Below are 10,621 nucleotides of genomic sequence, written 5' to 3'. Positions count from 1 at the left end.
GCTGGACTACTGGTCACACTTTGATAGCAAGAACAAAGAAAGAGGAAAAGAGGAAAAAAAAAGAAGCAGAAGGAGGAGGGACTATGAAGATAGAGAGAAGGGACAGATATGAGACATTGCAGAATTACTGGGCATATGGAGAGTTTTAGGTGATGAACTTTTTGGCCTGGGTGATGTGAGGATGGTAGTGACACTATCTAGAGATAGAGAAATCAAGCTAGAGGATGAGGAGATATAGGAAACAATGAAGGAGTGTGAGTAAGACTTCACATTTGAACATATTGAGTCATGATTTTTCTGGGAGAATATTATATAGACTTGCCCAGTAGACCATTTGAACTCTGACTCTGCTCAGTAAAGTTCACACAGAGGTAGATTTGGGAGTCATCTGTATAAAGGTAAGCGTTGAGGCCATGTGATAGGATGAAACTGACCAGGGAGAATAGTGAGAAGGTAGCTGAAAATAGAAACTCAGAAATGACATTAAGAGACATTCTAAGAAGAAAATGGTGAAGTAGTCAGAGAGATAGTACAGAAGAATAAATATCTTGAAGGGTGTTCCTCGGAGAAGGCAATGGCACCCCACTCCAGTACTTTTGCCTGGAAAATCCTACGGACGGAGGAGCCTGGGAGGCTGCAGTCCATGAGGTCGCTAGAGTCAGACACGACTGAGCGACTTCACTTTCACTTTTCACTTTCATGCATTGGAGAAGGAAATGGCAACCCACTCCAGTGTTCTTGCCTGGAGAATTCCACGGACGGGGAAGCCTGGTGAGCTGCCATCTATGGGGTCGCACAGAGTCAGACACGACTGAAGCAACTTAGCAGCAGCAGCAGCAGGGCGTTCCTACGAAAGAACAACCAGATTTGGCATAAAACATATTTTTTATTGTGTGAGTTAGCAACTGCTGCATGATAAACCATCCAAAACTCAGTAGCTTGAAACCAAACCATGTATTGTTGCTCAAGAGTCTATAGGTCAGTGCTCTGTTGATCTGCACTAGGCTTGGCAGATCTTAGCTGGGCTCACTTATGTATCTGTGGCTTGTGGGTTGGTTGAGGACTGACAGGTCTAAGCTGGTCTGGCTGGATATAGCTAGACAAATGGGTCTCTCCTCCAGAAGACTAGCCCAGGCTCATTCCCATGGTAACTCCAGGGGTCCAATGGAGTGAGCAGAAGCATGCAAGGCTTAGAACTGACATAATATCACTTCTGCAACATTCTATTGATCAAAGGAAAACACAAGACTATTCTAGATTTGAAGGGTAGAGAAACAGATGTCATCTCTTAAAGGGAAGAGCTGCAAAAGGTGTACATACAGAGAGGTGTAAACACCTGTGACCATTTTTGTAATCAGTTTATCATGCTGGACTTAGAAGTGAAAGAAGTCTTTAAAGATCAAGCAAGATAAAGCAAAGAAACAAAGCCATGACAATAGCAGTAATAAACCCCAGTAAGCTGGCTAGGGAGAGCAGGGCACTTGAGGACACTCAAGTGTCCTCAATGGAACAGAGGTAGTTCTTTGGAAAATTGAGGTGCTGTTATTGGAAGAAATGAGGAAAGGCTGCTGATCAGGTAGGAAAACAAACAGACATCTGCCTCAGAATCTAAGAGTCTAGTCTTTATCATGAGAAAATTCTAGAAATACTTTAAATTGATATGGAACAGTCAGTCTTTCTGGTCCTTGAAATCAGTATGCACAGGACACACCCTTCAGGAGTCTGAGCTTGGACTCAAAACCAGCATGCCAATTGTGCCACCTTAATGTATTAATGTGTAACGTGTTTTCACATCCACTAGCTTGTGTTACTCTTACAACTACCTATAAGGGAGGTAAAGCAGGCATAACTATTCCCATTTAATACTACTTCTAAAAATAATTTTGTCATTATCTTATAAAACTGAGCATTTGCCTGCCTTAGGTCCCAGCAGGAGACATATACACAAGCATTCATGGCAACATTGATGGAAATAATAATGGGTAGAGCTTGCCAGAGTTGACCAGAGCTGAGCACCCACCACTGCCCGCTGTGTACACCTCTGTGCCATGGCTGGCCTCAACTCCCTGGAGGCGGTGAAACGCAAGATGTAGGCCCTGCAGCAGCAAGCAGATGAGGCGGAGGACCGCACACAGGGCCTGCAGCATGAGCAGCACGAGAAAGACCAAGATGACGTGGCAGCTCTCAATCCACACATCCAGCTTGTCGAGGAGGAGTGGGACAGGGCTCAGGGATGACTGGCCACAGCCCTGCCGAAGCTGGAGGAGGCAGAAAAGGCTGCAGATGAGACTGAGAGAGGGATGAAGGTGATAGAAAACCCAGCCATGAAAAATGAGAAGATGGAGATTCAGGAGATGCAGCTTAAAGAGGCCAAGCACATTGCTGAGGACGCTGACCACAAATACAAGGAGGTTGCTCGTAAGTTGGTCATCCTGGAGGGCGAGCTGGAGAGGGCGGAGGAGTATGAGGTGTCTGAACTAAAATGTGGTGACCTGGAAGAACTCAAGAATGTCACTAACAACCTGAAGTTGCTAGAGGCTGCATCTTTAAAGTATTCTGAAAAGGAGAACAAATATGAAGAAGAAATTAAACTTCAGTCTGACAAACTGAAAGAGGCTGAGACCCATACCAAATTTGCAGAGAACAGTTGTGAAACTGGAAAAGACAATTGATGACCTGGAAGAAAAACTTGCCCAGGCCAAAGAAGAGAACAGGGGCTTATCTCAGACACTGGATCAGACACTGAATGAACTAAACTGTATATAACCAAAACAGAAGAGTCTTGTTCCAACAGAAACTCCAGAGCTCCATGTCTTTCTCTTCTCTTGTAAGAAGTTTCTTTTGTTATTGCCTCTTCGCCTTGCTGGAAATGTCAAGGAAATTATGAATACATGAAAAATATTTTGTATCAGAGAAGCTTTGAGCACCAGTTAAATCTACTCCTTTCTTTTTTTCAAGTGGCACCAGTTTTTTCAGCTCTATTTTTATCCTTACCTTGCATATATTCTTAAGGTAGGCAGGGTATTTCATATTGAGCATACTCTCTTTTAAGACTGAGGGCATTTGGTTCCTGGGAGAATAGACAAACCCACACTTTCAAAACACAGATTCTGACATCTGGTCATGGGTCAGTTTAAAAGGTTGAAGAATTCCACCATTGGTCACACTGTAGGAGGCCAGGGATCATCATATTAAAATCTCAAGTGGATATTCCCAACCCTACATTAAAATGGGTGGTGATTTTCCACCAGAGCAAAAAAGGCGGGTGAGGTTACTGTGGGAAGTCATAAACTACCAAGAGGTTAACCTGATCATCCTGGTTCTTTTCCACACTCCACCATTCAGAACATTATCTGAGCAGCCAGTGTAAGAATGCTTGGAAAAGAGTCGTAATAATCACCCAAATGTTTTCTGGACTGATCCTTGATATATTCTTCTATACGTTTCTTTCACTCTAAAGTTGTTCTCTGAGGAGCTGATGTCTTATTCCAGTAATGACACATGCTTATCTGCTTTGATATGAGGCCATTCACTTAGGAGAAATGAATGTTGGAGAATTCAGTCCTATTAGGAGAAGCTGTCTTTTTCATAAAGACTGCTTAGCCATCAGTAATTGAGCAAGACTGTTTTTCTATGAACAAATATTGGACAGAATGGCCCTCTCAGACTACAAAGTAAAAATAAAAGAAGTAATTGACCCAACTTCATCGCCTCTATACTCGAGGGAATGGCAAATTGGAGATTTACTTATTTAGAATTTTAATTCCTTCTTCAGGACCAAGTTAATAAAAAAACAAGAAACTCATGATTAAACTGAAAATGCAGTATTTTGTAGACAGGGCTGCACATTTTAGCCTTGTTATATTTCTGCTTTCTCAGTTAACATCTCAGAGCTGAAACATTCCACATTGTCCAGCAGTGTGGGGGCCAACTCAAGGTTACAATTCTGACTAAAAAATCACACTGCTTCTAGCTTATCTGAATCCTCTGCCCTCACTCCTATTTATTAAGCACCACACTATGCAAGAAATACACTAGCAAATTGTGCAACTGAATAAAACCCACACTTTTCATTTAGGTTCTTGCAACTGAATCATATGTAATAGTATCACTTTTTCTACATTTTGGTCAAATAAACTTTTACTCCAAAAAAAAAAAAAAAAAGAATGGGTAGATAAACTGTGGTATTACTATATAGAAGTGAAAAATTAACTACAGCTATAGCAGCAATGTGGAGAAGGCAATGGCAACCCACTCCAGTACTCTTGCCTGGAAAACCCCATGAACAGAGGAGTCTGGTAGGCTGCAGTCCATGGGGTCACGAAGAGTCGGACACTTACTGAGCGACTTCACTTTCACGCATTGGATAAGGAAATGGCAACCCACTCCAGCGTTCTTGCCTGGAGAATCCCAGGGACAGGGGAGCCTGGTGGGCTGCCATCTATGGGGTCACACAGAGTTGGACAGGACTGAAGCGACTTAGCAGCAGCAGCAGCATAGCAGCAATGTGTTTGTGTCTTAGAGGAAAAAAAAAGTTGGATGAGAAAAGGGAGTTGCAAAACCTACATAAAATAACATTTTTATAAAATTAGAAAGCAAGTACAACCTAATACTATGTTGTTAAAAAATAATTGCATATGTGATATAACTATTTAAGAAGAAATCTAGGGAATGAAAACTGAAAGTGAAAATACTGGTTACCTCTGGGGAAGGCAGAGAGATGGGATAGTTCTTAGGTTGGGCAGCGGGTTCAGGAGAGTTCAGTTTATTATTGAATTTTATAACATATGTTACATACCCTTTTGCATTTATCAAATAATATGTGTGAGTGTGCTTAGTCGCTTTAGTCATGTCCGACTCTTTGTGACCCTATGGACTGTAGCCCGCCAGGCTCCACTATCCATGGGATTCTCCAGGCAAGAATACTGAAGTGGGTTGCCATGCCCTCCTCCATGGGATCTTCTCAACCCAGGGATCGAGCATGCATCTCTTAGTCTCCTGCATTGTCAAGTGAGTTCTTTACCACTGGTACCACCTTAGGAAGCCCTTATTAAATAGTACATAATAATATTTTTAAATAGTCAAAAAAGGAAAGCAAAACAGCAGAGAAGTGTCAAGGAAGCCAGAGAGTTTCATGAATGGGTTGTATTTCAATGTCAATTGCTGTGGAAGGCCTCAGCAAGATGCCTGTATGAAAACTGTGGACTTGGTGACAGGGTGCACACGTCACCTTTGGAAGCAGCCACATTCAAATAGGAAGGGCTGATGCCAGATTATAGGCTAGGGAGAACTGTGTTACGAGGAAATCAGGACCTGGAGCTTAGACAAGTCTTTCATCTACTACCAACTCTTCCCCTACCCCCTGGCCAAACCTGTAACAGCTAACATTTATTGAGGCTGCATTATATGCCGGGCATTTTACATACACTATGTCTAGGGGGAGCTAAACTCAATGCTTGCTTTACCCCCAGATTATATCCACATCAGTGCACATGCAGAGAAGCCCTATGACACTAGAATGGGAATGAATGCTTTACTCTTCCATTACAAATTTTAGGTATAATAACTCAAGTGGTTAGGCAGTGGCAACCAATCAAAAGGCAATTAATTGGAGCGGTTCCCTGGGCCTGGTGGCGGTGGCTGGTGGGACCCCGGCCTGAGGGTGGCAGCGGCTCGTCTGAGCACCTGGATGTGTTGGTGGAGGACAAGGTGGTGGTCTTCCTCAAGGGGACGCTGGAGCAGCCCCAGTGTGGCTTCAGCAACGCAGTGGTACAGATTCTCCAGCTACACAGCATCTGCTACTATGCGGCCTACAACGTGCTGGATGACCCCCAGCTCCAGTAAGGCATTAAAGACTACTCCAACTGGCCCACCATCCTGCAAGTGTACCTCAACGGCGAGCTTGGGGGTGGGGGGGCTGTCACATTCTCCTGCAGATGCACCAGAATGAGGACCTGGTGGAAGAACTCAAAAAGCTGGGGATCCACTCAGCCCTCTTAGATGAAACCAAAGACTAGGACTCAAAGTGAGGGAGGGTGGCCCAGGTGAGAAGCTGCTGATGTCAGAGTCTCACCGCCAGAGAAGCCTTACCCATTCTGGTTCCTGCTCTACAGATGACTGCACTGGTTCCTCCAGTTTGTAAGCAGCCAAGTGACTTTAGCGTGTCTGGTGTTTGGGCAAGGAATATCCTATCGTAAACATAATCGTAACCACTGCACTGTCATAATCAATGTGGTATTACAAGCTTGTTGTAAACAAAATTCTTTCTTGTGTTGTCCTTTGCTCTTTGCAAAGGATTCAGGAGTAAACCTAGGAACTTTTGAATCATTGTTATTATTCATAAGTCCTCCGCAAATATATCAGTCTGCAAAGATAATATAACTCCCCTCCCCAGTTTTTTATAACTTTTTCTGTTAAGAAAAATGATGGGCAAGGAAGAAAATAAGATAATTGTTTTTTTTTTTTTTTAAATAAACTGCCAACCCAGGGGGGGAAAAAAGGCAATGAATCAAATCTACCCAGAAATGGGTCATTTCTCCCTGTGATGCTATTATTTTGACTCACCAAACTTATTTCTTCCGTGTTTCAGGGACATAGTAGATTTGTACTTTCCACCTCCAGGAAATTAGGTGCAACCATGTGGGCCATTTCTTGGGTAATGAAGAGAGAAGTGATGGGTGACATTTTAAGCTGTAAGGATCAGTGTGTGTTTTGGTCACATCCCTTCCTAACTCAGTGATGGGGCTTCTGTTGGTTTGAGTTTTCAAGTGGCTTTGGATGAACAGAGCTCCCCTGCCAATCTATGTTGGACATAATGAGCAAGAAGTATACCTTTATTATGTGAGATTTTGTGATTATTATAGCAGCAAAGGGCTTCCCCAATGGCTCAGAGATAAAGAATCCACCTGCAATGCAGGAGATGCAGGTTCGATCCTTGAGTCAGGAAGATCTCTTGGAGGAGTAAATGGCAACCCTCTCCAGTATTCTTGCCTGAAAAATCCCATGGACAGAGTAGCCTGGCAGGCTACAGTCCAAAGGGTCACAAAGAGTCAGACACAACTGAGCAACTGAGCATGCATACACGCATAGCAGCAAAATCTAGGCCATCCAACTGATACATTCCCCTTTTCTAGAATTAAAGATTATAAATGTATAAGGACTTAATAATAAAATGAAAAATTTTTAAAGGTATAAAGTGACTAGAATCCTCCCTGGCACATAGTAATCCCTCAAAAAGATCACTTTCTGCATCTGCTCCTAATAAATGAGCACAGAATTTTCCTATTTCTTACACACAAATAAAGATTAGTTGAAGATATAAATAGAAGACAATGTTCTAGGCTCACATTATTCTTAATGCTTGTGATTTTAGGAGAGATATCTGCCTTCTTGGTCACGTTCTTCAAGTCCATGCAAATAACAGAGTTGGCACTGCTTGGGTCATATATCCATCCCTGCACTGGGGGAGGTGAAGCCATGTGACTGATGGTCAATCCACCTCTATCCCAAGATTGGAAGGAGAAGTTCCCCAAAGGGGTAAAAATCTAGGCTTAACTGCTGCCATAGGAGGAAGGAATGCTGAGCAGGGTTCAGTATTATCTACTTAGTCAAAACAAAATTAGATTTAGAACTCTGGTTTTTAATCACTTATTAGTTGTATGTGAACTTATGTAACACTGAACCAGTTTGCCCATGTGTAAAGTGAGGATAGTATTTACTTTGCAGAGTTGTTCAAGGTTTAGAAACAATGTACAAGAGCCTAGTACTGATAGCTTAGAGGTGAGTGATGCTGCTGTATTTGTGGTCTCTGAAGGACAGTTTCAGTCACTCAGAGCTTTGTGTAGATTTTATTTGAAGTAAAAGTGACAGAAAAAGCTTCTGACATAGACAACAGAAGGGGGCAGGAGAATACCCACCTCACTAGTTTAAGCTGGGCCTTATATACTTCTCAGCTAGCTGCTGAGAATAGATAAAAAATACCTCAAGGCTATGAGAATTTTGTCCTGACCTTTTCCCATAACATACATCCTGGGATGACATCAGCGTGAGATTAGCCAAAAGGAACATGTTAACCCAGAGCTCAAGGCTGTGAAAGTTTTTACCCAGAACTTTTCTCATACCATTCATCCAAAGCTCAAAAAAAGGCATGTCCTTGAACAAGAGATACTGCTGTCTACAAAGGCCTACTTGTCCATGGCAAAAAAAATGTGAAAAAGAAAGAATGTGTATCTCCTCTATAAAGGGGCCTTAGGCTTGGACTGCTTATCAACCTGCCTAAATTAACTCTCTTATTCTCCCCTTTTTCTTTTAGGAGAATATTGTTGCTGAGGAGAAAGGGGAGGAGAAATCTGTCAGTAACTGCTTCCTGCGGGTGAGGGGGGGCAGACCCTAAGTTGTTGAAGCAACATATTCTCATTACCCCTTTATTTAGGGTTTCTGATCCAAGGATCCCAAGTAATAGCTAGAGGAGGCAGTAGAAATTGTAGGAGCATGAACAATTATTTGTAATTTAAATGTTTTCAGACGGTTGGAAACAAATCTCATTACACAGTTACAGATGTAAGGAAAAAAACAGCAAAATCAGAATGATTACAAGTATTACAGTCAAGATAGTTTTTCACCAAGGAGAGCTTGTAAACCAAGATTATATCTATGACCAGAGTGGAACATCAGGGAAGTCCAGTTTTGAAGAGTGACCAGAATCTCTGTATCACCATTACTTTGTATGGGAAGCTGTTGTATCCTTCAGAAAGAACAAACTAGACAAGTAGATTAAAAGGCAGAGACCAAAAATCAGTAAAAGAATTATTGTAATCAGCAGTCCAAGCAAGAGTAAGAATCAGGTTACATTTGGTAGTAACTTTGATCCTGGTTTAGATATAGTCAACACCTGGGCTGCCCTATTTATAAGAATGGAGCCATTTGGCATGTTCATATACATTTTGAATGTGGGTATAACAAACCCAGTTAGAAGTAGTTGAAGGAGTGACAGCCTGAAGCTTAACAGACAAAATAAATCTTACCATTTCTTTTTAGAAGAATGAGTCTGAACCCCTATGTATACAGCTGTTTTAAGGAGATTTATAGTCATAGGTTACCCACTCCAGTATTCTGGCCTAGAGAATTCCATGGGCTGTATAGTCCATGGGGTTGCAAAGAGTCGGACACGACTGAGTGACTTTCACTTTCACTATGGTCAGAGCTAGTTGTCTAAGTTTGTCCAAGTAGGCTTTAGCCTCTTATTGTGGTATTAACATATAAGCCAAAGTAGTTGTCACTATTAACAATTGTAGATAGTGTTTTTCTAGGTATGAGAAAATGCAAGAATTTGGGCTCAAAAATTTTTTTACCTGAAAATATCTGACTATTCAAAGGCTTGTTTTGTCCATTTTTTTTCAGAGCACAAACCAAGTGTCTAATCTCTGATTTTCACCCTGAACTCCTTTAAGAGGATGTCGAAGGTCAGCAGCTGTAGTGTCCATGATTTAATCTTTGTAGAGGCAGATGGCAAGGGCCAGTTTCCAGGCACAGGGCCCCTTTATGGCCATGAGTTTGACCATGGTTTGGGGGCGTTTCATGGCCATCTTGTCCCACAGTGCTTGGAAAACTCATTACCAGGTCTGTTGAAGATTTCACTGATAGGCCACTCAATGTGCTGTTACTGGACTAGGCCCTGTGAGTAGCAAAATCTCCAGACTGCACCTGTCTCACTAGTCTCTTGGTCCAGGAGAATATTCCCTCTTGCTTCTTTTCATATACAGAGTCATATCATTATAATTATGGATTTTATATAGAACTGTACACCATCATTATATCAGTGGCTCCATCACATACTTGATAATGTAAGGGACAACACTTCTTGAAACAGGCAATATAGAAAACAATATAGTTAGCAGTAATAGTAAAATCACAAGTAAGACCTTAAGTCAAGAACTTAATTAGGTATAGCCCAGTGATATCTCCAGGTCATCTGACTGAGTTTGTTAAATGACTATAGCCTGCTGTTAATCTTCTGGTTGTAGATCCTGGAGCATCGGATCTTTATTTAAAGACTGGTTAATCGGATCTTTATTTAAAGACTGGTTACTGGGATAAACTTTAGAAACAAACTCAGAGTGTCCTTTTTAATAACTTAATTAAACCTCTTAGCAATGTAATATAACCACAAGGAACTAACTCAGAAGTGAGTCAGTAAATACAGACCTTAGTTAATAAAACTAGAATGTAATACTCAGTGAAACATGATAGATGCCATAGGCCTGACATCAGTTGGGTGGATTTTTCTTTTAGAGCTCCCCAGAACACTTTGAGATTTCTGTATATGTTGGGACACAGTCTTTTTTACCTTGATAAGGCTGTCCAGAACCCAAGTGTCTCCAATTTCGGAGGGACGAGGCAGAGAGAGAAGAAAAATGTTTTAATTTTACCCATAGATGTAAATCATTAAATTGCTTTAAACCATCAGTAACTTGAGAAGAAGAGCTTCTTTATATCTGAAAACAAAGATTGGAAGACAGTAATACATCAGACAAAAAGTCATGAAAATTGTAGTCATATTTTGCAGTCTACTCAATCCCATGCAACTGACCCCTTTATTCTGCCATTCCTGCTCGATGACCAA

At 41.6% G+C, this 10,621-nt stretch overlaps 1 pseudogene across 1 annotated transcript; it reads left to right on the top strand.

Moving 5' to 3' along the window:
• The first annotated feature begins 1,112 nt into the window (after window positions 1-1,112).
• Window positions 1,113-2,929, top strand: LOC147340317 (tropomyosin alpha-4 chain pseudogene; annotated as a pseudogene). Its single transcript, XR_015159299.1, has one exon. The product of XR_015159299.1 is annotated as a tropomyosin alpha-4 chain pseudogene (transcript).
• Window positions 2,930-10,621: the final 7,692 nt, after the last annotated feature.

This window comes from Bos grunniens, chromosome X (genome assembly GCF_055505025.1).
Source record: "Bos grunniens cultivar Pamir isolate PY7600 chromosome X, Bosgru_T2T1.0, whole genome shotgun sequence".
Taxonomy (NCBI): Eukaryota; Metazoa; Chordata; class Mammalia; order Artiodactyla; family Bovidae; genus Bos; species Bos grunniens.
Note: the sequence above shows the minus strand (reverse complement) of the source record. Positions and strands in the feature narration are given on the sequence as shown.